This window comes from Odocoileus virginianus, chromosome 31 (genome assembly GCF_023699985.2).
Source record: "Odocoileus virginianus isolate 20LAN1187 ecotype Illinois chromosome 31, Ovbor_1.2, whole genome shotgun sequence".
In the NCBI taxonomy this organism is placed as follows: Eukaryota; Metazoa; Chordata; class Mammalia; order Artiodactyla; family Cervidae; genus Odocoileus; species Odocoileus virginianus.
The window spans coordinates 3142996-3170822 of NC_069704.1; the positions used below are offsets into that span (position 1 = coordinate 3142996).

At 48.7% G+C, this 27827-nt stretch overlaps 1 long non-coding RNA gene across 1 annotated transcript; it reads left to right on the top strand.

Moving 5' to 3' along the window:
* Positions 1 to 249: 249 nt before the first annotated feature.
* Positions 250 to 3915, top strand: LOC139032386 (uncharacterized). Its single transcript, XR_011484911.1, has 2 exons — positions 250 to 373; positions 3677 to 3915. It is a non-coding gene; the product is annotated as an uncharacterized lncRNA (long non-coding RNA).
* Positions 3916 to 27827: the final 23912 nt, after the last annotated feature.

The window sequence follows — 27827 nt, forward strand, 5'->3', positions numbered from 1 at the left end:
GACCCAGTGAGTAAACAACAAGGACGAAGGGGCTGGGGAGGGGCCTGGTGGGTCAGAGTCCACGGGTCAGGAAAGAGTCGGACGTGACCCAGTGAGTAAACAAGGACAAAGGGGCCGGGGAAGGGCCTGGTGGGTCAGAGTCCACGGGTCAGGAGAGAGTCGGACGTGACCCAGTGAGTAAACAACAAGGACGAAGGGGCCGGGGAGGGGCCTGGTGGGTTAGAGTCCACGGGTCAGGAAAGAGTCGGACGCGACCCAGTGAGTAAACAACAAGGACGAAGGGGCCGGGGAGGAGCCGGAGGTTGGTTCTCCAGGCGTTCTGCAGCCCTCTGGGACCCTGGGCTGGAGGTTTATTTCTGGGAAATGGGGGAAGGTAAGACTCAATCCCTGCGAATCCCTAGCTCTGCGGTTTCCCGAATCTGCGATGCTTATGGAACTCAGCTGCCAGGTGCTTGGTCATGGGCTTTGCTAACAACCACTCTCTGGGCTTGGTCCGATCGCTGGCATCATTTTAAAGACACGGAAACTCAGATTCAGAACAAAGAAATGGTTTCCACAAGACAAAGAGCCCCTAGTGGTAAAGCAAAAGATTCACGTTTCTCATGTTTGATTTTCCTGGCCAGCATCACTTTGGCCCGTGAGGTCCATCGTGCCCTGGTCTTATTCACTCTTGCCTCCTCTCCGGCTCTCTGGAGATTCTGTACCCAGCTGGCTCTTCAGAGTTGACTTTGGACCTCACAGAGCCTACAGGTTCACCAACAGGAGAATATTCCTTGTCTGGGGATGGATATGGAGAAGGTATAGGAGATTTGCCTTTGAGTTGTGGGATTTAAAAAGATGGATTAGGAAATCATTGGTTCCTTATTTCTTTAGAAGGTGCATCTTTTTCCTAAAAGTGGGCGGGTCATGGAAATCAACTCTGGGTAAACAAGGCCACATTCAGTTTATGGCTGATCTAATTTCCAGTCATTGATAATGCCATTTGTACTGATGGATGAATTAAACAATCACATATGTCCTAAGGGTCTACTGTGTGCTATGGGTGAGAGAGATGAGGTCTCTGCCCTCAAGGGTCTCAGTGATGAGTGTCCTAGCGCCTGTTCCTACTAGGGGAGAGGCCAGGAGGATCTGATACAGAGAAATCCACGCACACAAGGTTAAGCCCTTAACAGCATGCCTAAAACTGTGAGGTTCATAGAATGAAATAATCATTTTTTGTAAAGAAAAAAGAAGAGGGAAAGGCGGAATGGGAGTTTAGGGTTTACTCATTACCGAAATACATTCTTCGTGGCAATCAGAGTTCTACGGATTTCCTGAGGAATCACCCTCATGGAGAAGAGGTGCTCACTGCTGGCGGGAAGCGCCCTGGGTTTAAGGAACTGGCTCTGGGCCCAGTGCTGCCTCCTATTGATCTTGAGCATGGCACAGAAGCCCAGAGCGCTTGGCTGGGTGAGTCTTAAAGAGCAACCAGTTTGGTTCAGTTCAGTCGCTCAGTCGTGTCCGACTCTTTGCGACCCCATGAACCCCAGCACGCCAGGCCTCCCTGTCCATCATCAGCTCCTGGAGTCCACCCAAACCCATGTCCATTGAGTTGATGATGCCATCCAACCATCTCATCCTCTGTTGTCCCCTTCTCCTCCTGCCCCCAATCCCTCCCAGCATCAGTAACCAGTTCAACTCTATCCCATTCTGAACCTGAAATCCCTTTACACCATTAGATGAGAAAGACAATGAAAGGATATGGTGGTCACTCCTGTCTAAGGGCCCATTATGTGCCTCTCTACATAGAAAGCTGAGTGCTGAAGAATTGTTGCTTTTCAGTTGTGCTGTTGGAGAAGACACTTGAGAGTCCCTTGGACGGCAAGAAGATCAAATCAGTCAATCCTAAAGGAAATCAGTCCTAAATATTCATTGGAAGGACTGATACTGAAGCTGAAGCTCCAATACTTTGGCTACCTGATGCAAAGAACTGACTCTTTGGAAAAGACCCTGATGCTGGGAAAGATTGAGGGCAGGAGGAGAAGGGGATGACAGAGGATGAGATGGTTGGATGGCATCCCTGACTTGATGTACGTGAGTTTGAGCAAGTTCTGGGAGTTGGTGAAGGACAGGGAAGCCTGGCGTGCTGCAGTCCATGGGGTCACAAAGAGTCGGACACGACTGAGTGACTGGACTGAACTATGTGCCTCTCCAGTCAGCCTGCACTCAAGCATCATGACAGTACCATGGGGTTATTAATCAGATTTTAGAACCTTACTGCAGTGCCCAAGAATCTGAGACCCAAAAGGAGAGAAGAGAGACAGAGACAGAGACACATACACACGAAGAGAGAGAAAGATTGAGAGAGTGTGTGCTGTTTATCTTGGGGTAGGTTTATCTTGGGGTAGGTTCTGGGTCCACCTAAAAGTTCTGTGGCATAAATAAAAGAAGAGAAGGTCAGAGAGAGCAAGCTTTCTGGGCTTCCTGCCACGCAAGAAAAGAGCTCTGGGACAGAATGTCAGCAGATAGGAGTATGTGTCCCCATGGTGTGGCCTCTGGCTCACAGCGGCCCTTCCCATCTAGAAGCTTGGCCCCGCCGCAGTCCTGGCACTGGACCACACCACTTATAACCCTTTTGGAGGAGGGGGTCGGGGAGGATGGTGGTGGTGGTTGTGGTCTGTGTGTGGAAGGAAGTGTGTTGAGGCTTCTCATGGAAATCTGCTTCCCGGATCAAGCAGGGCTAACAGCATCTCTCTAACTGTTGCAGTGAGGCCTCCGTGAGCTATTGCACAGGAAGAAATTCTTTAAGCTGGGGAGCGTCGTGTTCATGGACGGGGTGGCTAAGCGTCTCACGGCCAAGGCTACACCTTAGGCTGAGTGCCCCAAGCGAGTTTCCCAGCCCGGGGCAGTCGCCTCTGGGTCTCCTTTGCACCTCTGCCTCTTGTTACGGAGTGTGGAGATGCACTGCTGAGTACGCTGGTCCTCCCACCCACTGGCCGCACCCCCAGCTATGGACCGTGCATCTGTTGGTCCCCCTGTCCCTTCTCCAGGCCTGTCCCCCCATCCTTCTCTTCCTCTCCCTATGTGTGCCCTGTCTGGGTCCCTCAGTTCTGGGAGTGTTGACTGTGGATGATCTCAGCTCTCTCTTTTCTCCAGAGAGATGCTGTTGGCCGAGGGAAGCCATCTCAGCCAGTAGACTATGCCCCCCACTTACCCCTAATTAGGTCAAAGCTGGACACTAACTGAATCCACATCCTTACTCCTTCCTCAGCCTCTGAGGCCCAGTCTCTGCTTGCAAGGAACTAAGACACAGCTCCAGGGAGAACCCACTGGCTGTCTCTCTGGGGTCCCTCATCTCGGGCCAGACTCTGACCCAGGTCTTGGGGACTGATGTTTGAGACGTGCTCTGTCCCATCAGGAAGTTTCCAGAGACTTGGCTTTTAATCTTGAGTTTGTCCCTAATTGGTTGCCTGACTTCAGAAGGGCCCTCCCTTCTCTGGAGCGGTGTCTTCCTGTTCCTAAATCAAGGCATTGGGCTGCTGGGTGATGGCTAAAGCTCTCTGCCCGCTTCCTGTCTCAAGGACTGAGTCTCCCTTTCAGACAGGCTGTCTGATTTTCACGGCATCAATATTTCTCTAATCATCACCTCCCTTCATTTTCTCTGGGGACTGAAATAAAAGTTAACTGATTTTTCCAGATAATACTTTCAACACTGTCACAGTCGATACCTGTGGATCAAACCCTGGTGGGGAAGAGGGCTGGAGGCCCCCTGCTGTGTATTCCCTGCGGGTGAGACCAGCGAGTGTCCCACAGAGTCCGATTACCGTCCCCGCACCTCCAACTCAACTCCTCTGAGCTGCGGCTGCCCGCGGCCAGCGCCCAGTGCATCCTGCCTCCCGCTCCCGAGGCGTGCTAATAAACGCATCGATTTTCCTATTCTGGACCACAACAGTTATTTCAGAGATAAACGCCTCCTGTTTGTGGTTATTAAATCTGCCTCGTGGTGGACAGCTGGGGATGGGTGGGTGGATGGGCAGACTGCTCTGGGTCAGAGTCGGGTGAGGGGAAATCAGCGATGGATCTCAACGCAGTTTTCAACAGGCTGCAGGACCTGGGACCAACCAGTCCTCTCTGGGTTTCAGTTCCCCATCTGTGACATGGAAAGTGTTGTGTTGGGTCTGAGGTTCCAAAAAAAGTCTTTCGAAAGCGGCAGAATGTTTTGATCACAGGACATGTTATGGATAAGACAATGTAAAACAGAGGAAAAGCACGGGCTCTGTTTGCGATGGGGCTGGGGGTGGGGGGCTCCTGATCCGCCTCCTCCCTGCTCCCTGTGGAGACGTGGGTACCTCCAGGGAGCCCTAAGGCTCTGAGGAGCGTATTTTGAAAACTGCCAGCCTAGATGGATGCAACCAGAATGCTCAGTAACAGGGAAGGTGGCAAAAAGAAGGAGGGACATTCCTGGCTAGACAGGTAGCTCAGCTGCCCCTAAGGAAGCGGCCCAGCTGCTTGCTGCACTCACTTCCCGAAGTCTGGATATTGTTGCCTTTTACCCAAACCCCTCCTCCCCTGTCCAATCCCAAGAGCGAGGCAACCTGGACCTCCTGGGTGGTGAAGGGCACTGACTCTTGGGCCAGTCAGATCTGGGTTTGAATCCCAGCCCAGTGAAGAAGTCTCTTTACCTCTCTGAGCCTCAGTCTCCTCATCTGTAAAATGGAGATAATGACACCGAGCTAATGAGAGTTTCCCAGAGGCACCCCACGGTTCTCTGATTCAAGGCAACCGCATGCCTTTTAACTCTTTAGACACAGTAAGAACAGAACTCGAACACTTTATGGACCACTCACAAATGAAGCACAGTGCTTCTGTCTGGTCTTCACAGCTTCCCAGCAAGAGCAGGGCCAGTGCGTTTACCGTGCGGATGCACCAAGAGAAGAAGCTAGAAGCAGCTGAAGGACTGGAACCCACGTTTGTACGCACTTGCTTCCACAGTGGGATCCGAAACTCTCCCCACCACCCTTTTCTGGTTGGGAAGTGCTGAATCACTTTTTTGTTCTTTGTGAAAACAGAAGTCTGGATCTGTGGCCTGGAAAAAGAGGTTTGAGGGTCGTCATTTGCATCTTTCTGCATCTGTATCACATTGCTTTGAAATTCCTGCAAACGAGGGAGGACCATCTTGTTCTTGCCTTTGTGGGCTGTCTCTGGCCCCTGTGGCCGGTGAATTGCTCCCATTCACTCAACAACCGAATCCCTCATCTGTAGCAGTTCCCGAGTTGTGTGCCAAGGTTGAGGAAGTCTACAGAATGCAATCCCTGGCCTGGAGGAACTCGTGGTCTAATAGAGGGAACACTGGAGGGTTCGACAAAGACATGCAGAATGCTTCCAGGTCCTGGCTCCTGGAAACAGTGCTGCAGTGGACAGTGGGCATGTGTGTCTTTTTGGATGATGGTGTTCTCAGGGTACATGCCCAGTGGTGGGATTACCGGGTCATACGGTTTCTTAAGGAATCTTCATACTGCTCCCCACAATGACTGATCAGTTTACATTTCTGCCAACAGTGCAAGAGGGTTCCCTTTTCTCCACAGCCTCTCCAGCGTTTATCGTTTGTAGATTTTTTTTCGATGATGGCATTTTGACTAGTGTTGTGACACCTCATTGTAGTTGATTCACTTTGCTGGACAGCAGAAGCTATAATACAACGTTGTAAAGCAATTATACTAAAAAAAAAAAATCACATAGAAAAAGAAAATGACCTTGAGCAGTGGGCGTTGTCATGCCCAGGGGGCTCAGAGAGCACAGAACAGCCTGGAAGGCTTCCTGCAGGAGGTGGCGTGTCATCCTCATGCTGAAGGATAGGCGCTAGTCAACGGCAGCAGAGGGAAGGAGCTGGCAGGACTTGAGAGGCTGAGAACAGCATGTGAGAAGGTCTGCAGAGGATGGGGTAGAGGGGTCTGGGGAACTGGCAACAGATCAGATGAGTAGAGGGGAAGCAAAGAGGGAGAGTGGTGAGGGGCTGGCGGGGAGGCAGCGGTGTCCTGATCCTGGGGAGACAGGGGACTGCAGTGTGACCTAGGGGATGGCTTTAGCCACGGAAGTGTCTGTAACAGAACTCTGGAAAGGCCCATCAGAGAGCTCCATGTGGGCTGCACGGGAGCAGGGGCCCAGAGAAGAAGCTGGGGGTCGGGGATGACCCCAGAGGGGGATAATGGGGCTGGACCGGGGTGGTGGCAGAGGATGCAAAGTAGCAGTGCATTTAGTACAGTCGGGGAATTGGATCTCTGGGGTGTGGGGTTCACTGGCAGTGGGTCCAGCTTGATTGCAGGTTTTTCTGGTCTGTGTGATGGGATGGGTGGTGATGCTCTTGGTCAAGGTGTGAATCCTGGAGGAACAGGGGAGTGAGGGGCAGATAACGAGCTTGGCGTGGGATGTGGTGACTTTGAAGGGTCGGGGGCAGTCAGGTGGAGGTGTCCAGGAAGCTCTTGGACCTAGGGGTCTTGAGCTCTAGAGAGTGAGTCAGAGATGGCAATTTGGAATCATCAGCTCACATACTGAAAGAGTTTAGAATCCCTGGAGGAAAAAGTAGAGAAAGAGAAGGAGGCACAAGGAAGCTAGAATGGGACTTCCCTGGTGATCCAGAGGTTAAGACTCTGAGCTTCCACTGCAAGGGGCATGGGTTTGATCCCTGGTCAGGGAAATTCTGCATGCAATGTAGGATGGGAGAGGAAAAAAAAGGAAACCTCCATGCTCTTGATTGAATCAATTCATAAAAATGGTAAGAAGACTCGCAGGGAGACAGAACCCTTTTCCTGGAGTTTGTAATATACTTCCCTAACCTGCTGCCTTTTTGCAGAGCAGCATCTAAAGACTCTTCCGTTTCAGAACGCAAGCATCGCCTTCCCAGATATTCTTTGAGGACTGTTACTAAATCCATATCGCATCCAATTTCTTCATTTTACAGAGGGTAAAAAAAAAAAAAATAAAGAAAATAACTGTTCATTTCGGTTACTATTTCTTTCTAACTATATTCCCTTAATGAGGCATTTGCCTGCAACACGGTCTGTTATGTATTCTGTGTTTTATAAAAGATCTCTTGGGGAAAATAACCCAGGAAACACAATTTTTCGGCACCATCTCCTTTTATTAAGAATAATGAAAAGGAAACAAGAATCATTCTCCCAGTCAAACACACTACTGCTCCCTCTTATTGGGATTTTTATGATCACTGCCAGGTAGTACGGGATCCATGCAGTTGCCCCCACCCAGATGTGCATTCACTTTACGGCCATTCTAACGATCCAGTTGTGAGTGCATTAAGGTGGTGTGTGTACATAAATATACTGGATATGTATATTTTTATATCACCCCATATCTGGATAAGGGTTTGGGATGGTGTGAGACCTTAAAATCACACAGACACAGACACACACACACACAATAGGCTCTTTGCTCAGAAAAACCAATCATCCTTCAAAATGGGCAGAAAAAGCAAATAAGGAAATTAACCCAGGGGTGGGGGAGAATATAAAAGAAAAAGGCTGAGGCATGAATGAGCTCCTTAATTGGGAACTCAGCTTGGGTTTGCAGACGGAGCTGTGGGTTCTCTACACTCTCGCTCTGGGTGACTTTGGTGACGTTCGTGATGACTGCTGCCTGAGTTTAGGATGCTCCTGCCCGTAGCTCCAGTCTAGACCTCCCAGCATCACTTCAGACGTGTTGATTCAGCCACCAACTGGGCGCCCTCCCTGGGGCGTTCCACAGGCACCTAAACTCAGCCAGTGTGAATCCGCACAACGTTTTTCCTGCCTCCTCTTTTCCAGTTATTATCTCTAGACATGGCTATCTCAGTAGTTAGTGGTTCCAGGTGAGGGCCAGCAATGATTCCCTTCCCTTTTACTCCCCTTTAACCAGCGGGGCGGGAGGGCTCTGCTAGGCAGGCACCGTGTGTACTGTATATGTACCATGTATGTAAGGCAGGTTCTGTGCCTCGAGGGGGCTCACTGTTCCATCAAGAGGTAGAATCACCCTGTGCTTAAGCCAGTGGGGTCCAAAGTCAGAATCAGCCACAGCTAGATCCCTGCTATTCCCGGGTTTGCTGTCTGACTGTGGGCTCTTAAGCGTCAGTTTATTCATTTCTAAAATGGGGACAATCTTAACAGCACCTCCCTCACTGGGGTGGGAGTTTTCATCAGGTTTCAGCGCAGTGATTTATGTAAACCCCAGTCACAAAGCTTGAACAGAGTAGGAGTTTGATAAGTGTGATTCTTTTTTAGCATCGGCTAGGCTGGGTGACGGTGAAAAAGGAGAGTGAAAAAGCTGGCTTAAAACTCAACATTCAAAAAACTAAGATCATGACTTCCGGTCCCATCAATTCGGGGCAAATGAAAAAAAATGGGGAAAAAATGGAAACGGAGGCAGATTTTATTTTCTTGGACTCCAAAATCACTGCAGATGGTGACTGCAGCCATGAAATTGAAAGATGCTTGCTCCTTGGAAGAAAAGCTATGACAAATCTAGATAACGTATTCAAAAGCAGAGACATCACTTTGCTGACAAAGGTCGGTATAGTCAAAGCTATGGTTTTTCTAGTAGTCATGTACAGCCATGACCGTAATGAAGGCTGAGTGCTGAAAAATTGATGCTTTCAAACTGTGGTGCTGAAGAAGGCTCTTGAGAGTCCCTTGGACAGCAAAGAGAGCAAACCAGTCAATTCTAAAAGAAATCAACCCTGACTATTCATTGGAAGGACTGATGCTGAAGCTGAAGCTCCAATACTTTGGCCACCTGATGTGAAGAGCCAAGTCCCTGGATGAGACCCTGATTCTGGGAAAGATTCTGGGCAGGAGAAGGGGGTGACAGAAATGGTCGGATGGCATCATTGACTCAATGAACATAAGTTTGAGCAAAGTCTGGGAGATGGTGAAGGGAAATTTGGCGTGCTGTAGTCCATGGGGTTGCAAAAGTTGGACCTGACTTAGTGGCTGGACAACAAAGGCCGGATGACAGAGACGGCCCCATCTCCCACATCTAGTCTCCCCCGTTACCAGAGTAGTCTGGTAGACGTGGCTTCCCAGAATAAAGCTGTATGTTTCAGCCTCCTTAGTGGCTTGATATGGCCAAAGTGACTTCTGGAAAGCCCTCGTAAGAAGACGACAGCTTTTTCCACCCACTTCTTTAACCTGCTGCCTGGATTGTGGATGTAATGGCTGGAGTTGGGGCAGCTGTCTCAGGTAGGGTTCCCTGAGAGCAGAAATGGAGATGGAGTTTAATGTGCAGCAGATTTACTGGGGAATGGCATTGGGGATAACACTCATGGAAGAGAGAGGCAAGAAGCAAGACTGGGCAGAGGGAGGGATCAGTTTTGATGCAGGTGGGCCTCTGTACCCTTCTATACCTTTCCTACAATCAGTCACTGGATGCAGGCCACCCAGATGAGGCAATGCCTTGAGCCGGCTGCTCTCTCAGCTGGCTCAGGGAGATTCTTAAAGGGCTGACCACTGAGGGCTGTGTGCTGACAGCATCCCCATGAACTGGGCAAAAAGCCTTCCTTGGAGGAGGGGCTTGGGGTGGACCACTGTGTCCCTCTTAGTAAGTCACTGCTAAAACAGCCCAACACAGTAAAGGTGTCCGCCTTGCTCATGTGACAGTCACAGGTGTTCTCGGTCTAGCTGTGACTCAGGGACATGGGCTCCTTCCATCCTGTGACTCTATCTTCTTCCAGCTCTTCAGAATCCCTTCATCCATAGGCAGGTGAGAAGAGAAGAGAGGGCTGCTTTGGATGGTCCTGTGGCCAGATCTGGCAGGGACACGTCTGTCAATTTCCTCTGGCCAGAATTCATCCTTATGCCCTCATCAGAAGTCTACACTTAATGGCAAGGGAGCCTGGGAAACGTAGTTTAGCTGTACTTTTGGGAAGACAGAGGGGTTGGAGAAGGCCGAGCCAGTCTATGGGCTTCCCTGATAGCTCAGTTGGTAAAGAATCTGCTTGTGGTGCCAGAGACCCGGATTCAATTCCTGGGTTAGGAAGATCCCCTGGAAAGGGAAAGGCTACCCACTTCAGTATTCGGGCCTGGAGAATTTCATGGTCTGTATAGTCCATGGGGTTGCAAAGTTCGACACAACAGTATGTCAGAGACTATGAAGAGGAGGGTCACATCCTGGGAAAAGTGGAGTGGTGGCCTAGAAGGAACCTGAGTCTGGGGGGACACCAATACACCCACCTTGAAAAACTTACTTGTAGGCTTGGTTTATGTGGATTAGACACAGATGTCTACCTTTGCTAAGCCTCTGTTTTGTTCACGATCTAATCCTAACTAAACAGAGAGAAAGAAAAATGAGCAATACAGGGTAATGGGTCCTGGGACAGAGCAAGCACAAAGAAAGAAGAGCTGTTTCAGCCCATGGGATCGTGGAGGGCTTGTTGGAGCTGGTGATGTCGGACCCGAGAGTTGAAGAATGAACATGGTTGACCAGTTGGCAGAGCTGATGATGAGACGCTGCAGTTCCAATCAGTGACCCAGAATGAAGGCATAGGTGGTATCTTTCAAGAGTCTAAAGACTGAGAAAGAAATGCTTTCTTGATGGAACATCATAAGAAAAGAATGTCCTAATGAGATGGGGAGGATGACCATTTTGCTCACCTGGCACAGAAAAGAAATGATTAAATGAGATGAAAGGAAGAACATAACAGTGTGTGGAAAACTTCTCAGACAACCCCCCAAGCATTTTGGCAACCCACCCTTCCCCTCAGCGCCCATAATCTTTCCTTCCATCCCTGTTTTAGCAACATATGATGCTGCACTCTAATTACCACTTGATGTATCTGACTCTTCCCTTGACTTCAAGGTCAAGGACTTTGTACCATTCATCCTTATGCCCTCAGCATCTAGCTCAGCCTGGCATGTAGAGTCCTAAACAAATGTTTGCCCAACAAGTGAACAGACATATTTAGTCCGTTGTGTCACAGAGGGCTAGAAAAGTCCTTCTGTGGCTGAACTGAAACCTTTTCCCTTCCGTCTTCTGCTAGTCCAGGTCAGTTCCTCAGACATTTAGGGGGTGCCTGTGATAGTCCTGGCTCCTTATTAATATGGAGGGGAGGCTATGAAAACAAGCCCCGCACTTCTCTGGCCTTTGAAGCTTCCCCAATCAGCTGTCTCCTTTCAAAACAGCCCTGAAGGGATGAAAGATGAGATCTAATTTAGTGGATTCCCACCGCTTCCAAGTATGAGCCTGAAGTTGCCTGGCCCTCACACGTGGGATGCGGTGCCAGGGGTGGTCCAGCCCAGGGCGAGCAAAGCATCCTGTCACCCCCCCAGGTGCTGCTGGGACAAGCGCTGCTCCTAAGCTTTAGAATTGGAAGTTTCAGATCCGCTTTTACCAGTGTACAACAGCTGTGATCCAGGTACCACTTCATTCATTCATTCCATTTCGTAAGCTCTAGACCAGGCTTTGACTGGTTGAGGGGCGGGGTTCAGGGCTTTAGAGACAAGCTGGGGAGAGTAAGGAGCAATGATGCTCCATCCACGGTGGTTCTCACTCCTGCCACACGTGAAGGTTTCCTACTGCAAGCACATGTGATGCTCCGGCTGTGGGCTGGCTCTGGATGCTGGAGCAGCTGCGCCCACTGGTGGCAGGGCTGGGGAGTCCCCAAGTGCAGATATATAATTCTCCCATCACATGTACCCTTCTGGGGCATATCCTTCACTGGCCTCCAGGATCCCCAAGGGAAATAAGCCTGAGTTGCCCACAGTGTCACCCTGCTTATCTGGGTACCTTCTTCTCACTCTTCCCCTGTGTCCTGTCCCCACTCCCCCATGGGTGCCTCCTGGAAAAAACTGGCTTCTGAACCAACTCCTTGCACTCAAATTCTTGTCTCAAGGTTTGCTTCTGGGGGAACCCAACCCACCTAAGATACGGAGTATCTGTCTTACTGAGTTGGTCCTCTAACAAGGGTGCAGGGGGTTTAGTTACAGGACAGTGAAGCAGGTACTGGGATAGGGGAAGTCCAGGAGCTAAGACCACACATAGCTTGGGGACGACTTTGGTCCCAGGGAGGTCTTTCACAGCAAGGGTCTTTAAGCTGAATCCATAGATTTGCTCTTTTTTTTTTTTTTTTCCTTCTGATTTGGCTGCTGCACCCAGCACTGTAGGAATAGCAGCAAATAGCTCCCCCTAGAGTTGTCCTACACATTCTCTGAGATTCCTTCTGAATTATTTGGCTCAAAAAGGGGGTGAGAGGAGAACCAGAGCTTTTGGAGGGCCCTCTGGGTTGCGGGTGCTGGCTACAAAAGTGATGGATGGAAGCTTGTCTCACCTGATCCTCAGCTCAGTCCTTGGGGGTTGTTCTCATGGTCCACATTTCAGATGTGAAGAAATGGGCTCAGATGGAACATTCTTGCCCATGAGCACACAGTCAGGCAGGGCCAGGGTTCTGCCCAGGCTCACCCTAAGCTTGGAGATGACCTGGAGGGGGCAGAATTCTTCCGATTTTACTATGTGATGACTACAGAGGCTTGGGGAGCAGGAGTGATGGGTGAACTGGGCTCTGAACACACCCCGCCTGACTGCAGATCCTCCGCCTTCTCCTCACATCAGGCTGTGAATCAGATGGAAGACCGCAGCACCACTCTGGGGAGCGCCCACCAAGCCCAGCCCCCCGCACAGCTGGGACGTCTTCAGGGCGGGAGTGACACGGCAGTGTAGTTTCATGGCCAGAGCGCAGCCCTGGACTTGAACTTCCTACATTCAAATCTTCGCTCCTAAATTGACAATATGCTCTGAAGAAGACACTTACCTTCTCTGCACCTCCATTTTCTCATCCATGAAATGGGGGACAATAAGAGTAACTACCTCATGGGGTTGTTGTGAGGGTTAAATAAGATAATATAAGAAATGCGACCAGTGGCAAGTCCAAAACCTTATGCAATCAGTAAAACACTATGGCTGCAATTTGCTTACTATTTGGGAGGAACGGACCTGGGCTGAGAGAGTGACAAGATTCCACTCCACCCTCATGAGCCGGTGAGGTTGGTTTCATTAGCCCCTGTTCTGCAAAGGGAACGCACAGAGCGCAGAGACGTTAAGTAACTTGGTTAGCGTTGCACAGCTGGTGTCGGGGCTGAGCAGCCTGACCTGTAAGCTGGATCTCCTGACCTCCGTGCATCCTCCTTCTCTGTCCTGCATGGCCGGCAGCAGCCACCGAGAGCCTGATTCAGTGAACTCCAGGCTGGTCTGCATCCTGTGCGTCAGCGCCTGGCCCAGCATCCTCCAGGCATCTGAGGACAGCTAGGCGATTTTCCTAAGCAGCATCACTGGCTCCCAGCAGATTGCTTCTCTCGTCTCATCCTGGGCTGCCGACAGGACCGGCCGGAGCCGGAATCGTGCTATATCCATCCCGAGTCCCAGACAGCACAATCTGCTCCTCATCTCCTCAGCTGCCTGTCTGCGGGGACCCCCACAAACCCTCCAAGGGTGCCCACCCACACCCCAGACCCATCTTCCCATCTCACCAGTGCTCCATAACACACCCGTCTTTTAAACTCTGGGTCCTGCTGTAACATTAAGGCAGTAATTTATGCACTTGGCTCCCGAGCTCCTGGCTGTTTCAAAGGCATTGATCACCTCGGAGCACTCATACATGATTCAGGCTTACTCCTCCAACTCCTCTGCCAGCTATTGATTCCAATGACATTATTTATCAATTACGAAAGGTTTATTCCTCACTCGCTCCCGCACAAAAGAATCCGCGCATTTATTTTACAGCATGATTTATTGACACGTCACCATGCATTACATGGAAAATTGAATTTTTGGAGGTTGGAGGACCTTAGGAAATTTCACAGGTTCAATTAGACAGGAGAATATCAAAAAGTTTAATAATATAATTTTTCATCCATTTGCTGCAGGGATGGGAGGGGAGAGACCTGGGGGCCAGGTCATGGAGCCCCAAACCGCACAGGTGTGCCCCTAAAGATGAAGATCTCCCGGCTGGAACCCTCCGCAGAGACTTGGCTCTGGCCTTCTATTTATGACTCTTGAGGTCAGAATATTTCTTTAAGGTAGGTTAACCCTTTGTCCCCAGAACAATAAACCTTTCCTTGGGCAGATCTTTCCTTGACTCTTCTTGGTAGAAGGAAGCAGGGCCGCCTGCGGCGGTGAGTCAGAATATAGGGAGAAATGTAATATTTAGGACCCATTTGCATCAGCTTCCTGCCCGTCAGACCCTAGCTCAGTTGCAAATTCCCAGGGGAAGCCTCCCCATACCCCCACTACAGGCTCTCATGACACTTTTCACTGCCTGTGTGTATATTGCTGTGATTATTTGATTAACATCTCCCCTCAGACCGGGGCTCCGCAAGGGCAGACCGCAGCACTGTTCCTTGTCAGCTCAGCAGGACTACCATTTCCTTCCACAGCTGGGAACTTTGTTTTCCAGAATTCCTCTTTCTGTAAGGCTGGGGCTAGCGTTTGCCAATAGGAGGAAGTTGTAGGCGCCCTGGGCGGTGCAGTAAAACCAAAGCCACAGCTGATGCGGTGGGGGGAGGTGGTTTCCCGCACGCCTCCCACTTAGTCCACTGACGTCATGGCTACTTAGACCTCCCACGAACTCTGGCTTCTCCACCTGTTCCAGTCTTTGGGGCTGAAATTTTTCCTGCCTGCTCCTCTGATCCTCCTTCTTCAGCCTTCTATACCTCCATTCCCCCAGCTCCTCCCACATGTGTGTGAATCCAAATACCCACACTAAACCCTTTATTGCTATCATACTGGCGGTAGGTCCATCTTCCTGATGGGGCTTCAGACTGACCCAGCGGGAGAAGTTGCCTGCTCTGCTTTCCTTGCATTCTTTAAGGTCAGTGTATGATAGACGTCGTGTGCAATTGTGTATGCTGCCTCAATTGATGAACAGACTCTCCCTCTTCTCTGAGTGGCTAACTCCTACCTGGCTCTTAAAGTTCACCTCCTCCAAGAAGGTTTCCTTGATTGCAAGTGTGGGTCAAGGTCACCCCCTCTGGGCTCCTACTATGGGAACACACACGTTGTGCTGGGTTACAGGCATCTGTTTACTTGTTTATCGGCGGCACTAGGTGATGAGCTCATTAAGGCTACAGGTAAATCTTAACAGCCCCTGTTTCTCCTCTTCTAGAGTGTCTGGCGCATGAAGGATCCTCAGTGGAGGTTCATGAATGGACTTCATCATTCATTTTTCTCTCCATCACTGTTGTGTGTAAGAATGGTATGTCTGGGTGACTAGAGCCTTTCACATCCGTCCTCTTCATTGACCCACACAATAAGTCCTTAGGCTGGGTAGGTGGTGACTGCCCTGGGGAGGAAGTGAAAGAAAGTGGAAGTGGCTCAGTCATGTCTGGCTCTTTGCAGCTCCATGGACATGGGATTTCCCAGGCAAGAATACAGGAGCGGGTTGCCATTCCCTTCTTCAAGGAATCTTCCTGACACAGGGATCGAACCTAGGTGACCTTCATTGTAGGCACATTCTTAACCATCTGAGCCATCAGCTGGCTTCGCTGGGAAGGAAAACGATATAGCATCAAGAGTGTGGCCCATCTGAAAGGCGAAGCACTCAGAGCCGGAGATGAGGAGTCTTTGTTCAAAGACCAGACAGACTTTGGAAAGAGCGTTAGAAAAAAATCAAAAGAGGAGCAACCCTAAGTTATGTATTTGGAACTAATATAGTGATAATCAGGCAAATTGAGTATTAAATAGGCAAATGGAATCTCCAGTTTTAGAATGCTAGAATTCAGGATTAGAATCAGATATCTGAGATGTTTGAAAATGACAGATCATTTGCATCACTAGAGCTACCATTTATTTAATCAACTCTCTGTTTCCTAAAACGGGCTAGAGATTAATTTATATCCCTTTGTTACTGTGACAAAGACACACGTCGCTTGCTGCAGATACACTTTGAGGAACAGATTCATTCCCAGAAGGCTAGTCTGAAAGCACATTTCTCTAAAGTGAATTAGATTTTTCCCATTGATTTACATGATTAAATTAAAGATGTGTTCTCCTGGGAAAAGTTGACCAATAAATGAAATTAAAAAAATTTTTTTAACACAAGAAAAGATTAGGGGGAGTAACTGCAGGATATTGTGGATGTGGTGGTCCATTGCCAGCTTCATGCTGGCTGGGGGCTACTGTCCTCACCATCTCAGTTACTTCCTTTGTGACATACTTCTTCATAGTGCAGAAAGCATTGCTTTCCCAAACGTTATAAATTGGCCAAAGTCAGCCAGAAAGGGTAGCCAACATTTATTGAGTCCTTATTCTGGGCTGGCTACTAAACGAGGCACTTTTTAATGTTCACACCCGCTTTCTGACGGAGCTCTCAGGCTTGTTTTAGAGACAGCAGCTCTGAAGTTCAGAGATATGAAGCCATGTGCCCAGGCTTCTACAGAGGAGTCTGTCTGACTCCAAAGCCCATGCTTTATGAGCTTCATAAGGATGGGAAGCAGAAGGAAACATAATCCAAAGCCACAGACAAGGAATTGATTGATTTTCTGTTCCTCTTTTGCTTGGGATCTTGCTCCCATATTTAAATATGGGAATATCAATTGTCTGTAAATTCTCTTGAAGTAAAATAAAATTATTGCTTTGTGGGTACCGTGTCCCACAGGCCTGACAGCTGTCTGCTGGAAACTCCCCTGTTTCCACCTTTAAGTGCTGCGGTCTTCCTGACACATTCCAAACACTGCCAGTTCTCCTGAGACTCGAGGGAGCACTGCACGTGGGCTCAGAGAGGCAGCAGAAGTCCTGGGTTTCTATCTAGGCCTGCCTCTCCCTAGCTGTGTGGTCTTGGGTAAACCTCTTTCCCTCTCTGGGCCTCAGTTTCCCTTCTGTAGAATAAGGGGCTGCAGTGGAGATGTTCCTTAAGACCACCCCCGTCCCTGATCTGATTCTCTTCCCTCCTTTGAGTTCTTTCTGACTGCTCTCAGCATTCACACAAAACCAGGAATTGACCACATGCATGCAGAAAAATTGATTGGCCATTTTGTGTATTTAACTGCTGGCATTTAAGCTGAGAGATATTTCAGGTTACAGATTGTTGTTTGCAAACATAAAAAAATGCCATAAAATCAAATATATGCAGCCCATACACAGCAGCACCAGATCCAGTGCACAAACCGTTGTCAGGTTGCATCCTTATACACTCCTGATTGAGAACAAAGCCTCAACAGTGTCAAAGGCAATTTTCATATAAAAATTGTTTCTCTTCATGCTTTTCTCGTGGTTCGAATTAGAGAGGATGATGGCTTTTTTTTTTTTTTAGTGAAATAAGTTCTTTAGGAACATGAATTTTGATGCTTAAGCTCAGATTGAAATTTCTGAATTGAATGCACCAATGGCAAATGTGAATTGGTCTAGAAAACCCCAGAGATGGAGGCAGAGCCTTAGGTCTTTTATTGTACAAAGTTAGTTTATAAAATGCTTTCACATACTGTTTCAATTGATCTTTCCCATGACCTTGGCAAGTAAAGTAATATAACCCCATTCTATAAAGGGGGAAACTGAGGTTCCCAGAGGAGAAGTGACTTCTTCAAGGTTAAAGAGCTGTTAATATTAATTGGCAAACTTGCGACGTGACTCAGAGACATCTGACTCCAAATGCAGTGTTTTTTCAAATGAAACAATATTTATTTAATAAAGTTTTATTGAGTGTCTACCATATGCTGGGTATTGTTTCAGGTTCTAAGTCATACAGTTGCTGCTTTAATTAAATTTACACATGAAACTTTAAATAAGTAACTCCATCCTTGCCAACTGATGCCCTGATATCCTTAAATTTTTTGAAATCCCTTCTAGGAAACAGAATTCACATACTGCTTTTGTTCTTAGCTGTATTTCTATCTCAACAGTGGCCAAGTCTTTCTAGTTTTCAATGGAGTGAGTTAACTAACTTCTCTAAGTTAGTTTCAATTCCTTTGTCTAAGAGACAGCATGGTGTATGCACTGTGAGGGATGAGGAGCCCAGAGCAGGCATTCATGATTGAGGTGGAGAGGAGAGGGAAGACTCAAGACTATTTCCAAGTTCAACTTCTTGGGACTCACTGACACATATGATGGGAAGGGAAGGAGAATCTGGGGGGGAGATTGCCAGCTATTGGGAATGTGAGGAGGCTCAGGAAATAGCATCTTTCCTCCTGCTCTGGTTGTGAATCAGCTGGGAAGTAAAGTAAGAGGTAAGCTGCGTAGAAATGAAATCCTGGCTTTCATTACTGTTAAAGCTGGAGCTGAAGACTGTGGCTTGCATCTCAGGCAAGAGAGACGGCGCCTGCAGCTTAGAATCAGGAGTCCTTCCTTGTGCAGCGACGGCGTGCCTCATTTCTGGAGGCAGCTTGCTTCTGAGAGGAAGGAGAGAGGAGTCTGGGCTCCACGTACCCCTTGTGACCCAGGACTGGGGGCAGAGACGAGTGGAGAGCAGTCAGGGGACTGCACTATGGGGCTTCTCCCTCGTGGCAGCAAACACCAGGAGCGGGAAATCTTGGGTTTCCGATCCGCATCGTTTACTTAGGTGGCAAACGCAGGGTGAGGGGGCATTTGGGGGAACTTTGGGTTTATGAGACTGTTTCACCCACCGGGGATGGCTGGTGGCCTGTGTAGAGTCCAAGGCTTGGGCACGATTGGAGTAGAAGCTGTGGACAGACAATAGTGGCCGGAGTTGTGATATAGAGGAGGGCAGCTGGACCGAGAAATGACACTGATGAAGACGGAGAGAAGGCGGAGGGCAGAGTGGGAGGGAATGAGGCTGAGCAGAGGAAAGGCGGCCCGAGAAGGAGGCTGAGGAAATGCGGAGAGGGGATAAGCGGAGCACAGGAGGACGCAGGGCCAGCAAAACGAAAGCAAAAGAAAAAGAGAGAGAGCTTGAAGAAGGAGCAAAAACAGATCAGAAGCTCTAGATCCTGACTGGTTTGAATCTGCAACCTGTTTCTATCATTTTCTAGCTATGCGCCCTCCAGTTTGGCGCTTAATAAGCGGTTACCATAATGATAATGGTGGTGGTGGTGATTAGGATGATGTAGATTGATGGGCGTGGTTGCAAGTGTTGTTAGAAAGAGGAAAGCGAGGCGAAATCCAAAAAATTAGGAGAGAAGAGTTTACTCCTGTATGATCCATTCTGGGGGACCAGACTAACATTTAAACAGTTAGATTTCTTTCCCACAACCTCACGTTTTACTTCCCTTACACACTTGTTCTGATAAGAAAGTTGTTTTTTTTTTAAAAAAAATCCCCAAACTAATATTACAGACATGGAGGTGGATGCCTCTGTAAGGAAGTTATTAAAACCGCCTTGATTTTAATAAATTTACCACCAGGTAGCAATCTCTCAATGTCGCCTCTTTCCAATTTGCATGTGTAACTGGTGTCTCGTTAAAACATCATTAAGAAGTTGAAAACCAGGAAGACATAAACAGACACAGAGAAGACACAGAGGGGGCCGGGGGATGAGGCTGCGGGTAGCGGAGGAGAGGGCTTCCAAGCGTAAAACACAACAAGGTATTCAACCTGTTTATTCAAACCCAACCTGATTAACAAGTGAAGGGAAGCAGAGTATACATAGATCCTGTTTACAAATTGGCAGTTACAAGGCTTGTGCGAAAGTTTCATTTTCCTGGAATGACTGGAAATTGCAATAAAAGCTACTGTCATTTTCCCTCAGCTGGCCCATCGTTTATGTCAGCAGGAGAGATTTTCTTCAAAGGATCATTGCAAGGGGACAAGTCCCACGGTGCCCGGACTTATCACTAATCTGGTTTCTCTCCTGTGGCTAGATTAACTTTTGGTTTAAATTTTTTTGGTGTGTGTATGTACTTTTCATTATTATAAAAGTGATACATAGCCACTGTTGGGGAAAAAAGCTATATGAAAATACATTGGGTCAAACGAATCTCTTTTTTAAATGATCAAAGATTATAATTGCACAATATTGAGAAGCATAGAACAGAATACATTTCTTAGAGGACAATTGCTGTACAATATCGTGCTAGCCTCTGCCACATGTCAACACGAATCAGTCACGGGTACATCCCTGTCCCCTTCCTCCTGATCCCCTCCCCACCTTCCTTCCCCTCCCTGCCCTCTCGGTTGTCTCGGCACACTGGGTTGAACTCTGTGTTTTATGGCAAATTCTCACTTCTTACCTATTTTGCATATGGTAATGTGTGTGTTTCCATGCTATTCTCTCCGTTCGGCCCACTTTCTCCTTTCCCCACTGTGTCCACAAGTCTGTTCCTATGCCCGTGTCTCCATTGCTGCCCTGCAAATAGATTCATCAGCACCGTCTTTCTAACTGAGGTGTTTTAACGAAAAGAGCTCGAGCTTTGGAGCTAGGCTGGTGTGGATCTGTCTCTTGGTTGGCTGCATAACTGCAGTGCGACATAGGAGCCGCTAGTGTGGCTGAAAAAGACAGGAGACCCTCCCCGTGTGATCGTGGGTGAGAGGATCCGCTTAACGACTTGAGTTTCCTTCATTGTTAAAATGGGGGCTAATTCTACCTACATACCTACAGCCCGGCTACGGGGCATAAGAGAAATATTACATGTGAGAAGGTCAAAAGAAATCTATTCAGTCATTGCCAGTATTCAACAAAGACTTCATGGAGGAAGCAGAATGTCTGGAGTTTGGAGGAATCGTGGGCACAGCGAGAGTACGCAGAGTGGAAGAGCACATCCCAAGCCAGAGGTGGGGCGGAGAGGGGCCGGCTGAGCTGGGGCAGTGCAAAGATTAAACGAGGAGCACACTGCTCTCATGGGCTTCACCCCACAGTGCTGGATCTTCCCGTCTCTTTTGGTTGCCCAGTCCCTCTCAAGACAAGAATTTGGAATCCAGATCAGGAGGTCCTGCCTGAACGCCGTGACGCTCCATCTTTTCATGGGCAGCTGGCAGGGCCAGTTTCTGAGGATTTGTAAACTAGGGAGTAGCACTGTTGCTTGCCTGGAGATCAGGGTAAATTTGACTTAAGGAATCTCTGTCTTCACACACACACACACACACACACACACACACGCATGCACACACGTCGGAAGAAAATGCTCAGCCTTTGTGGTCTAAGGAGTGGGAAGACTATTCCAATTATTTGGGGGAAGGGGCATAGGCTTCCAGGAACTGGGCCACCACCCACTTTTTGGTCTTTATGGCTGGCTTCAGAACTCTCATGGCGTTGGTGGGTGTGCTATTTAGATGCTAACATACTATAATGAGTGTATGATGGCTCTCAGGGTCCACTGGAAGGCACTATTCCACTGTCTTGGACATAGTTGGTCCTGGTCAGTTTTTGTCACGTCCTGTGGTTATGTCATTGTTTTAAAGGTTGTGCCCTGCCCGCTTCCCTCCTGTTTCACCCCTGACTGGTTTCAGCATCAGTTGCTGCAAATTCTTACCATCTACTGATTGACCAAAAACTGATAATTGCTTCCACCCAAACATCTCAATGAGACAGTTGCAAAGGCTTCTGTGTTACAAAGAATAAAATTATATTCCCCAGGCTAAGGGTCCCATGGAATCAGCTGGTGACAGATTTCTTTTAACCCTGGTATTTATTGAGCACATACTGTGTGCCAGGTACTGGCTTGAATACTGTCTGCATTTAGTCTGTACACAAAGCTTCAAATGAGGTATCATCACTCCTCAGCTCAGAGAGGGTGGGTGATTTGCTCAGCGCTGCCCAGCTGGTGAAGGATGGTGCTGTGATCAGCACCCAGGCCTCCTGTCACTAGGCCATGACCTGCTTCCATAGCATCACTGCGTTTGGGGTTGTGGGGGGCGGGGGGGGGGGGGAGCTTGGAAAGAGAAAGAGGTGGGCACCAGGGTAAAAGCACATAGCTATTGTGCAAGTTAGAAAAAAAATCACAGGTAACTTTATTGACTCCAAATACTTCTTTCTTTTATTTCTCTTTAATGTATTTAGAATTACAGACAAGCTTGAAAGATGCCAGCAGGGCCTGCTAAAAGCCCGCAAAAATGACAGGGGAAGATTACACAGCTGGAAAAAACCGTTTCAACTTTTTTTTTTGTAACATAAAGGAGCAAAATCCAAAACAACAGCAACAGAAAACCTCGAAGTGAGAAATGACAGCATCTGTGGAAGATCAGTGGGTGGAAGTCGTGGGAATCTGGGCTCTAAACCCGGATAAAGAGGACTCTCCAGCAGCTAGAGTTGTTCAACAATAAGCTAGCTTACTGGGGACGAAGTGAGCTCCCCATTCCTAAAGATACACAAGGGCTGCTTATTAGGTGCCACAGAGGCAAGGGAAGAAGGGATGCAAACATCTAAGAGTCTGACTGAATCAGCCCCTGAAACCGATTCCAGCTTCATCTTGTTGTTTAGACTTGTTGTTGTTCAGTCGCTAAGTTATGTCCAGCTCTTTGAGACCTATGGGTCATAGCACGCCAGGCTTCCCTGTCCTTCACTGTCTCCCGGAGTTTGCGCAAATTCATGTCCGCTGAGTCGGTGATGCCATCCAGCCATCTCATCCTCTGTCTCCATGCCCTCTCCTCCTGCCCTCAATCTTTCCCAGCATCAGAGTCTTTTCCAAGGCTTGCAAGTGAGCTCTTCCATGCAGTGGGCAGATTTATGTGCCAAGCTCCATGCTAAACATATTCCTCATCCAATTCAATTGTTGGTTGGCCTGTTCTTGGGCACGTCCCACTGGTCCTTCCACCTTACAGAGTGGAGTGTCTGTTCTTCTCTGGCTTCTTGCTTCTCTTCTCTCCCCACCCGCCTTCCCAGTCAAGCAAGTAGCCAATTGACCACCCAGTCCATGTGCTAAACCGATCAATCAGCCAGCCACCCCACCAGGTGACCAACTAACCAGCCAGCAATCCATCAAATGCCTATCATTTTCAAAATGATATGTCAGGTCAAACTCCAAAATTGGATGGGAAGAAGGAAGGGAGGACAAACATGGAGGAAAAGCAGTTTCTCCCTCACAATGGAGAGACATTCTATGCTCCTTTGGCCAAGAACTCCAGACCTGCCTTCAGGTTGCATCACACCTAGGTAGTTCATCAAGGTCTTTTTTGAAAATTCTCATTCACGCCTAGTGAGAACCCTCTGTCTAGGTGCCAGGCACTCTCGGACACTTTGTTTTCAAACCTGCAGCATTTTCTTTAACCCTCACCATGCCCCTTTGTGTAAGTATGACTAGGATCCTGATTTTTTTTTTTTTTTGTATATAAGAAAAATGAAGCTGGAAGAAGGGAAGTCACTTGTCCAAGTTTGCATGGCTGTTGAGGAGAACCATGAGGGGCCTGGAGTAGGTTGACCAGGTAGGTTGATCAGAAAGACCACAGCTCCCAGGGCCCCCAAAATCTGGTGACGATTTTTAAGATGGCATTTAAACAAACTCAAGCAAGCCTGCATTGTCTCTTTTTCTCCTCAGACAAACCCTTCACATGAGTATTTCCCATTTCACAGGCACCATATTTCACAGTCCCACAAAACCAGGACTAGGGAGGTGGCTTGCCCAGGGTCCCAGCTTCTAGGATGTGCTGTAACCTGGCACCTGAATCTAAGTCCCCTCGACTCCAAAATCCTGCTAGTCACCTCTCTGTGAGGTGTGCCTCTCTGTCTGCTGTGCCTGCCTTCTTGGAAAGAGAGGTTAACACACGGATCCAGAGGAGCTGGCATCAGGTGGGGCAATCAGCCGTGGAAGTGGATGTTCACAGTGATGGATTCTACCACCAGCCTTCTTGGCACAGAAGTATCCTGAGGAGGCGTGGCTAGCTCTGCAACTCACGGGAAGCCTCCCGGAAGAGGTGACCCTGGACCAAGGTTCGGAAGAGTGACTAGGGGTTCACCGCACGGACACCTACAGGGAAGAAAGGAATTCCAGGCAGAGTGGATGCCCTGGGGATGCCACAGCCTCATGAAATAGCCACGTTTGGAAGGACGACCGCCTAGTCGGAGAAGGGAGTGGAACAAAGGAGGCCGAGGTCATCAGGGACCAACTGGGAAAGATTTTGGATGCTAGGACAAGGGTTTAAACCTGACCCCGAGGGCAACGGGGAGCCACAGAGGCTTCTAAGCAGAGGAGTGACCCGTGTGCTTTAAGCAGGGTGCCAGGATTGTCGTGGGCACCACACACACAGGCAGGCACGCGCCTTGTCTCTCTGCCACATTCGTCTTCTTTTCAGGACCGGGCGCTGGAGGTTTAATGAACTCATTACTCATGCCACTGTCAGGTGAGTCCGATTGCAGCGGGAGGTCGAGCAGAGGGCTCGGTCCTGCTGAGGCTGCGTGGCTGCTCTCTCATCAGCAGCCTCCAGAGCCCTGTCCCCGGCAGAAGCTCAGCCAGCCTGTTCCGAGCCGCCCTGCCTGCCTGCCTCCCCCACCCCACGCTCTTCTGCCTCCTGAGCTCGCCAGCGTCCATTTCAACGGGCGCGGTCAGAATCCTGTCTTCCCGGAGCTTGCTGCCCTCTGTCTCTGCCCACGCCCTTGTCTTGGTTGGTGCCTCTGCGTCTCTATCTCACAGCTGGGCTGTGGGATGCTCCTGTTTGTGCCCCAGATGGGCAGCCTGTCTGTCTGTCTTTCCTCCTGGCATTCCTAGCCCCAGCTCGAACCTGCCGATCCAGCTTCACTTCCTTCCTGCCCCCCTCCACCAGGGACTTCCTACCTTACTCGCTTTTCCTTGTCTTGAAGTTGTCTGAACTTCTGTTGCTTTGCCCGTCTCTTCTCATTAAGTCCCTTTGATTGTTCACCTTTTCCTCCTCTCTTCCTCTCTGTCTTTTCTCAGGAATTCTCTGGAAACAGATCTTCTAAAATCCATTCAACACAAGGGCACAGGATCTTACGAGTTCCTAACCATTCTGACTGTTGTTAGTCGCTAAGTCGTGTGTGACTTCTTGCAATCCCATGGACTGCAGCCCACCAGGCTCCATGGGATTTCCCAGGCAAGAACACTGGAGTGGGTCGTCATTTCCTTCTCCAGGGGATATTCCCGACCCAGGGATATAACCCACGTCTCCTTCACTGGCAGGTGAAACCTTTACCACTGCGCCACCAGGGAAGCCCAGCCATTCCGATTAGGCCCCTGTAATTAGTGGAAGGGGCTTGGGGGAGCCGTCCTGTGGAAACAAGGGTGAGGCTGTTGGAGGCACACGCATGGCACACCTAGGTACCCCCCTTCTTCCTCCAGTCCTGAGCTGCGTGGCCCTTTCCGTAGGCAAGAGCTGCCAAGCCAGCCTCAAGCCTCAAGCCAGCTGGAGGGCAGGGAGCTGGAATCATGGGCTTATATCATGGAAGCTTGAACTTTGATGGGTGAAGAGACCCTCCGAGTTTCACTGTTACCATCTTTTCCTCCCAAGATGAGGGGGACATGGCCCAGAAAAGGCAAAGCTCTGGTGACTGGCTAAGGTCACTCAAGGAGAGTCAGATTAGACCTCCAGGCCTGGAGACCTGTGGAAGAGGCCTCTTTTTTAAACCCAGGGAAGCAGAGAACATGGTAAGTTCCCATCCAGGACTTCAGGCCACACGGTGTGTAGTTAGCGGTCTTCTGTGTCCTCATGGAGGCCAACTTCATTCATGCACATCACTCTAACGGCCAGGTGAACCTCTCTTCCTTTGGTGTTGCTGGCAGAGATGTCTGGCTGCTGATCAGAACACGTGTTCCTCTTACTTTGTGTAGGGCTGTTCCTTCAGACATGGCTGCCCAGCCGTGGACTACATTTCCCAGATCTCCTTGCACCTACATGGGAACTTGTGACTAGTTCTTGCCCCCAGACTGTGAGTGGAAACTGTGTCTGCCCTTTTGGGTAAAGGTGTTTAAGAAGAGGAAGTGCCTTCTCCACGCGCTTTGTTTCCCCTTCCATGAGCCAGAGGCAGAGGACTCTGAGGATGTGGGGGATGGGAATGTCATAGGATGGAAGGACCCCAGGTCAGTGAATCAGAGAGACACCAGCCAACCAGAACGCCAGAACTACACGCTTACACCAATGAGAAAGGGCTTATTTGCTACAGCAGCTGACACCACCCTAAAAAATGCAGGATTGATCATGGATTATTTGTATGAGCTCATCGAATCTGCATGTAAAGGTACTGTCATTTTCATTTTTCTCACCCCAGTTTCCTCGGTGAAGAAGACCTGTCCTGGAATTTCTGGGGTTCCGAAGATCTGTGCTTTCTTGTTGTCTGTCTTACCTGTCTCTCCCTTGCTCATCATTTTCTCCCACCACTGGGCTTTTCAGTTGGTTCCCCAACCTGGAGGCATAGTCCCACCTGAAGTCCTTCATAGCTTCTCTGCTCTCTTCTTGGATTTCTCCACCCCACGATCTTCTAAGTTTGTGTTTTTCTTGTTTATTGAATCTTATTACAAACAGCTGCTCCCTAGAGAAGTCTTCTGTGACCCAGTCATGTGCAGTTGACCCCAACTCTCTGGAACCTATCATTCTACCCTTATCACATCGCCATGGTTTAGTTCTCCCATAGCTCTGGCCACTGTCTAAATATTGTCTCCACCACTTATAAACATTCATCTGTTTATCCCGTTGTTGTCACAGCCTACTTCCCTTTAGTTTCTCCTCTATTTTAGCAAAAAGAAGTTGATCAAGGGCACTACATATTCTAAAACCACTAGATGGTGGGCCAGGATTTGAACCCAGGTCCAACTGATTCTGCAGCCCATGTTCATTCCATAATACCACAGTCATTCTCCTGACAAAGTAGAAATTGGTGGGTTATGCTTATTTTATCAGGATACAACTTTAACCGTGGATCCCAAGGGAGGGTGGTGTAGGGATAGAAGCATAAATTCTTGGGTTTGCAAGCCTAAGCTCAGATCCTGGCATTGATATTTTCCATTATTTAGCATCTCTGACCACAAAGTAGAATTAGCATACTTACCTCCAATAGTTACCATGAGGATAGAGTAGATAATGGATAAAGCCGGTGACACAGTGCTTGCCCACCGTGGAGGCTAAGGTACCCCTCGGTTTCTTTTCTAATAAAAATATCAACATTTATCCTTAGAGTTCCACCTTCATCTCAGACCAGGTAATTTATCAGTGGAAAGAGAAAAAAACAATGCAGCTTGGAATGAAAACACAAAAGATTCTGAAGAATGTCTGATTCATCCCTAACTTCTCTCCCGGGCTTTGTTGGGAAGCTAAGTTTAAATCCAAGTCAGACTCTCAGACCTCATCACAGTCACTGTGCTGAAAGCAAACAGAATTTGGGATTTTACATTTTTTCTCATTCCCTCCCTACAAAGCCCAAATGTCATGGACAAGGGGCAAACTCATTACAGCTGGGTTTCTATCTGCCTAGTCCAGATGCCAGTGCTAAAACGGGAGACCAGTTCCAGTGGACAATGTCCAGGACTGTGTGCGCCATGACTAATGTATGTAAAACACACACAAGGCTCCTCTCTCCAGCATCTGAACCCCAAAGCAGAAGTTAACTGCGGAGAGATTCTAAGCGAACCCTCCAAAGTCTGCATTGCTTTTCAAGTTTTTGGAGGCAGTGAGTCTGGCTTAAAGCAAAAGAGCCCTTGATCGGGTCTAAGGATTATTCTATTTTTATGGCTGTTACTGTATGGATGGTGCTTATAAATGCCTGACTAAAAATTTCACTTTTAATCAATCAGGAGAGACTAAGCTGTGCTCTGATAACAAATAACCCCAAATTCTCAGAGGTTTGAACCTCAAAGGTTTATTTCTTGTTCATACAGTACGGTCTGTGCAGATTGTTGGGGGGCTATGGTCAATGTGAACACTCGGAGTCAGAGGTCAATGGAAGAGTTGCTATCAAACACTTGGCTGATTGCTGGGCCAGGGAGAAAAGAGATCGCAGAAGGGTGTCAGACTCATCACTAACTGCTCAGCTCAGAGGTGATACATGA